The sequence below is a fragment of the Aulostomus chinensis genome, chromosome 15, assembly GCF_037954235.1.
Source record: "Aulostomus chinensis isolate RoL2024-O1b breed Wild chromosome 15, RoL_Achi_v1.0, whole genome shotgun sequence".
Lineage (NCBI taxonomy): Eukaryota > Metazoa > Chordata > Actinopteri > Syngnathiformes > Aulostomidae > Aulostomus > Aulostomus chinensis.
The window spans coordinates 25,070,786-25,076,785 of NC_141334.1; the positions used below are offsets into that span (position 1 = coordinate 25,070,786).

The 6,000-nt window shown below is 42.8% G+C and overlaps 1 non-coding gene across 1 annotated transcript; it reads left to right on the forward strand.

The window, feature by feature from the left end:
- Window positions 1–4,114: 4,114 nt before the first annotated feature.
- trnaa-agc (transfer RNA alanine (anticodon AGC)) lies at window positions 4,115–4,187 on the forward strand. The gene has a single exon. It is a non-coding gene; the product is annotated as a tRNA-Ala (tRNA).
- Window positions 4,188–6,000: the final 1,813 nt, after the last annotated feature.

Consider the following 6,000-nt stretch of genomic DNA (forward strand, 5'->3'; position numbering starts at 1 on the left):
ACAACGACACCTATTCCTGACATTGATGCTACAAGAACACATAGACAACAAGTATGCACAAGATTCGGTATATGTATACACAGACCAAGCCGACGTGACCCTTGTACATTCATCAGTCTATGCCCAAACACCACTACTAATACCCAACACTGCAGTAAACAAGGTGACGGAGACTTCACCATAGGACGTAGAACCTCAAGCACCTCTAAAACAGCGAGTGTCCTAGTTCGTAGTGTAGGCGGAGGACAAAACTGGAATTCAAAGTACCTAAACTTTCATTATAATGCGAGTCAGCCTCCCTCAAATACATTGTATACAATGGTAGCCACTATTGCCCGAAGAGTAACAAATACGAGCTGCTATGCATGCTCACTATTCCCTCGTAGCTCAAGCGACACAGCAGTGGTAAAACCTAACCCATATGATGTCACCGAAACATATTGTATGCTGCTGGGATTGACACACAAGTACAAAAACCAAACTGATAAACCTGATTGGTATAGACTCAATGTGACCATGGACAATGCATGTTTAAGACACGCAAGTAAGCTAATTAGAAACGACTCCTCTGACCCAAAACTCATTCCGCCTGTCATGCATGTGATACAAGGCACCGAACCAACTAGTTTCCCAGTTTGTTTCCAACGTAACTTCTCAGAAAAAGGAGACGAGGTACACGTCGGTTACAATAAAGGATGTCAAGTAACATTGCCAGCCACATGCGGCAACGTCACAAATTCTACAACATGTTTGGACCCTTCAGGAAATCATGCCAACTCAACCAAATTACATTCCAACTTCACACAGACAATTGTGTGGCCATCCGACGATGGATGCAATTCGCCCCAAGAAGCTGTATGGTTGTGCGGGACCGCGGTATTCCGAACCCTACCACCCGGCTGGGTAGGAACTTGTTCTCTAGTGTGGCTAAGCCCCACCATCACCGTTCACGACCAGATACAACATGACACACATGAGTATCCACATTATAGACCAAGCAGACAAAAACGCGATACAGGACACATGACAAGTGGTGAAACCAAATTCCTATCAGGAATACTACCATGGTGGGGTGCCGTAAATAACGCCCTCAACATGGACAAATTACACGTTGAATTGGAGAATCTCCCAGCCACAGTGTTAGAAATCACTAATACATTATCATCATGTGCGGTAGCTGTGCAAACCATGCTAATGCAACACCAGATGGCACTTGACATACTATTTGCAGCACAGGGTGGGTTATGTCATGTGATAGGTGACAAGTGTTGTACTTACATCCCTGACATCGGTGATAACCTGACGCATGCCGCGAATCATCTCAACATGTTGTTAAAACAAATGAAGAACGACGAGACAACGGCTAACCCCGAGAGATGGGATTTCTGGGATTGGTTATGGCCCTCAGGCCTATGGGGAAAAGTTAGAACAGTCATAGTGCCAACAATTGCATTTTTTGTATTGCTCTGTGTAATTATAACCTGTATTGTCCCATGTGTGAAGAGCCTGGTCACCAAACTAGTTGCTGTACAAGTTGAGACGTACATGAGACTGAATCAAAAAGAAGAACACGCACAATCACTCACTGAATCATGCATAGATGACGAAGATGGATCCTCAGATGACATCGTTCTCCGAGACATACCTGACCTGTTCCCAGATCCTGGCGACTATGATGGTTAGACAACAAGAGCAGAGTGCTGAGGACTCTAGCTCCACCGGTGGGCCATGTGCTAGTAACCTCTGACCCCATCCCCATGTATATACATGTTACTTGCTTGAAATAATAACTTGTGTAATTTCATGTTTTGCAAACTCCTCATATTCACAATGTACTCTCACTGTCTTGTCATTCGTATGAAGTCTTGACCGAAAATCGAGAGAAGAGGTTATTGATGGATTTAAACAAAGTATGACAAACAGGAGGGAATGATAAAAGAAAATAATGTTTTAATGTTTTATTGTCACACTATGTTCAAATAGAAGTTCATTCAAGGTCACACTGTTATCATCATGAAAACGCACCTGCCTTGATATGAGCACCCATTCACACTCCCATGTATCTGGATTATCAGTATAATAAAGAAGCAAGGAACTGTCTTGGCGGACTCTCTCTCGGGAAGCCACTGAGACAGGGTGCCCTTTGTACAAAGCTGAATTAGTTCGTGTTGTGTCTTTCCTAATAACGGGAATTTAGGTTTCGACCTGTTTTCCCTTAACATCAAGATTGGTGGCAGTGGCATCCGTGACAATGTCGGCAACGTCATGAGGAGGTTAGCTGTGTTCTTTATCAGTCAATCCTAGAAAAATTGCAGCAGTTAAACTGCAGTTGACCATGATTAACTAATAACCTTGATGTGTATGTGTTCGACAGAGTCCTTACAAATAGGGTAATGGCGGGGCTCAATATGGATGGCGGTAATGGCAAGGGTGCCTTCAGAGCAATGAGCCTTTGCCAGGTCATGATTGGTAAGTAGAATCTCCTTTTGTGAATCTCTTTTTGTGCATCGCCTGTTGTTGAAATACACTGCTTAGAAAATAAAGGGACGACTAGAATAATACATCCTAGATGTCATTTAAGGAAATGTTTCAGTTAAAAATCTTTATTAATCAAACAGGGGAATGTGTTGAGAGTAAAATAATAAAAGCATGTTTAATGTAAAATGAAATGCTTGCTATGCTTTCCTAAGGGTCCTGGCATGGGTTGGGCCTGTGGCTGTTTCCTGGAGGAATTTCCACTGAAGTTGGATCAGCCTGTATTCTGAGTTTCCACTTTCATTTTGAGCAGGATTCCAAATCCAGAACCCCATGGATTGATAATTGCATTTTACATAAAACATTCTTTAGTTATTTTACTCTCAACACATTCCCCTGTTTGATTAATCAAGATTTTCAACCAGAACATTTCCTTAAAAGACATCTAGGATGTATTATTTTAGTGTTCCCTTTATTTTTTGAGCAGTGTAAGTTGTTTTGCAGGGTTTCCCCCAGTGAATTTTAAACAAGGCGGGCCACCTGTCAGGAAAAGCTGGTGCGCAACAGTTTGGGTGGGCTTCATTATAGCCACTAGCGTCCCCTGCGGTGAGCTGTTGTTTGCTTGAGGACCGATCACGAAACCCCCCCACCCCATCGCCAGGCTATGCCTAATTTCTGGGGGAAACCCTGTTTTGATAAATGTTAGGTCCTCAATCAAAAAACTCATTTTATTCAACACTTGTGAATTTGCTTTTTTCAGACACCATTCAGAAGTCAGAGCCTGGCACGACTGAGGCTGCTATTGTGTCCAGGATTGCAATATATTTGCGGTCAGCACCGGACAGAAAAGGTGGGGGTGGGTGCAGGCCTGCAGCTGTGATTGATTGATAGATTGATTGAAATTGATTTGTGTTTTGAAAAAGTTTTTGTAAAAAAAATTGTGTAAAATAGAAAATAAAATGTTTTGAGCATACATGTATGCTTGATCATTGAGAGATATTCTCAGGTGGAACCTGTTGTAGAAAAAGAAAATGTAGCACTGCCACTCCCACGCATGCAATACTGCAAAACTACATGGATCTCAAGCATTATTTTATTGCTTTGTACTGGAATCACAAGATCTTCATCTTTTAATCCTGATAGAGATCCTTTAGTGAGACAAAGTCTAGAGTAAGGCAATTCTACTTGCAATACTAGATTGACATTCAAATGATGTCAAAATAACATCATATTGTATGGCTGAAAGTTTAAAGAATCACATTGAAACATCAGAATAACATCAATATCATGATTTGGCTTCAGCACAAAAGAATCTTAACATCAAAGCAATATCAAAATAAGATCAATTTGATCATTATTTGGCAGAAATTTGACAATAATCAAATTGATGTCAAACTTTGACATCATGTTGATTTATGTTTTTGACCAAATCATGATTTCATTTTGATATGAATTTTTGAAATCATCTTGATGTCGCATTGACATCAGATTCCCACTAGCTAACACATATTTGTCATCACTTAAACCTCCACTGGAGGATTGAAAAAGATTCCACATGTTGGTCAACCAGAGAAGCTTCAACTGGTGAATCACACAACCATGCATGAAGGTCAAGCTGCATTATCTGCTGTGGCCAGCAGGGGAATTAGCTCAAATGGTAGAGCGCTCGCTTAGCATGCGAGAGGTAGAGGGATCGATGCCCTCATTCTCCAGAAGACTTGAGCTTCTTCTGTTGTTGATCAGTGGAGCTGCTGAGTGACGAATGCTGACGTTTGTCCACAAGTGTGAGAAAGTATCACCCTGCTACTGAAAATGTGAATGAACACGTGCTTAGGTCAAAGCTGGAATGAAACCAGTGACTTTGAACCACCAACATAGTGAAGGAGTTCATCCTGCAGGTTGATGGCAGCTTTTAAATTCCTGGGTGCCTCGACCTCTCTGGAGCAGCCCGTCCTGAGTGGATCCAACGGTTTCCCATGGGAAACGCTGTGATTGTCCCTCTCCTCTTGCTGTCTCCAACTCTGTGAGTGCTTCTACTGGTCTCTCGCCATAGTCCCTGCTGCTAGGTGGAGCACTGGTTATGACTAAAGCCAGTGGTGACATCACCTCTAGCTGAGACTTGCCGGTTGATACTGCTTCATTAAACTGTGCTGCCTCTGCCACTGCCCTCGCTGGTGAGGCTGACAGCAGGTTTTCTCTCTCATCTGAAGTCTCTGTTTACGATGGTGGCTGAAATCCTGGTCATTGGTGATTCAATCATCAGGTCTGTTGAACTCCCAGGTGCTTTCACCGACTGTCTTCCTGGTGCCAAAGTTGTGGACGTTATCAAACTGTCCCCAGTACTCATCGATCTCCACCCCCCAGCTCACATTCTGATTATACAGGTGTGCACCAATGACGTCATGAAGAGGCAGTCAATCACACTTCATGACCAACTCCAGTCTCTTGTAATTTCAATTCTGTGTTTCTTCTGGCCCCATCCCTGCTCCTTCCAAATGCAGGGAGCATTTCAGCCGTCTTTACGGTCTGCATGAATGGCTGAAAGACTTCTGGACTGCAACTGGTTCTGGTTTTATCAGCAACTTTGACTGTTTTGGACCGATCCTGTCCTTCACAGATCTGATGGCCCACACCCCAACATGAAAGGTGTTTGACAAAACTTCATGAAGTTCATTGCTTTTCATTCTGATTGATGCTCATGTCAGCATGACCCTGAGCCAGTAGCCACTCCCACTCATCATGAAGAGCATCTTTCCTCCCTCAATAATTTACCTGCCACCATACAGGTGTCAAGTACTCCAGTACATTACACAGCTAGACTCTCAAAAAAACCCTGTTAGTATGTGTTTGCACAGGTGGGTTCTGTCTGACATGATTACTATTAAAATACTTCCTGCTAGTCAGTTTAGTCACTCACTTTCAAAGGGTTGTCTGTGGAATCTAAGAGCCATCTTTAATTGGTAATGATTTTATTTTCGCACATTTTATTTTCCTTGTTGAAACTTGGTCAGATTCTGAAGTTCCTCTCATTCAGGCGTCCTCATGGTCATAGTTTTTGGAATAATCTTAGGTTCTCCAGTTGGGGGGGGGGGGTGCTTCACTTGGATAAATGCTGAGTGGAAATGGAAATCCTCAACAGTGTGATCTCATTATCACACAAGTTTTGAAAAATGGACTCAAAGTGAGCTGGGTAGGACGCTGTCACAGAAGCTGAATGAATGAGTAGGTTCTCTTTTTCATGGGACGTGGATGAGAGTGAAACAAGAACTTCCTGGATTCAACAAAATTTTAGTTTGTTGGCATTTTTTCAAAGAGACCAACCAAATCTCTGAGTGGTGCAGATGTCTGATGACTCCACAGAGCAGACTGGAGCGCTCAGCCTCACTCACCTGTGTGAGCCACAGCGGAGCCACCGTGTGTGATGGAGTTTCATTTTAGGCTCCAAGAGACTGGATTTAACTGATGTTTTGTGTGTTTTGAGGCTGACTGGCAGCGATGAATGAATGAACCATTGTTCCATGAGGG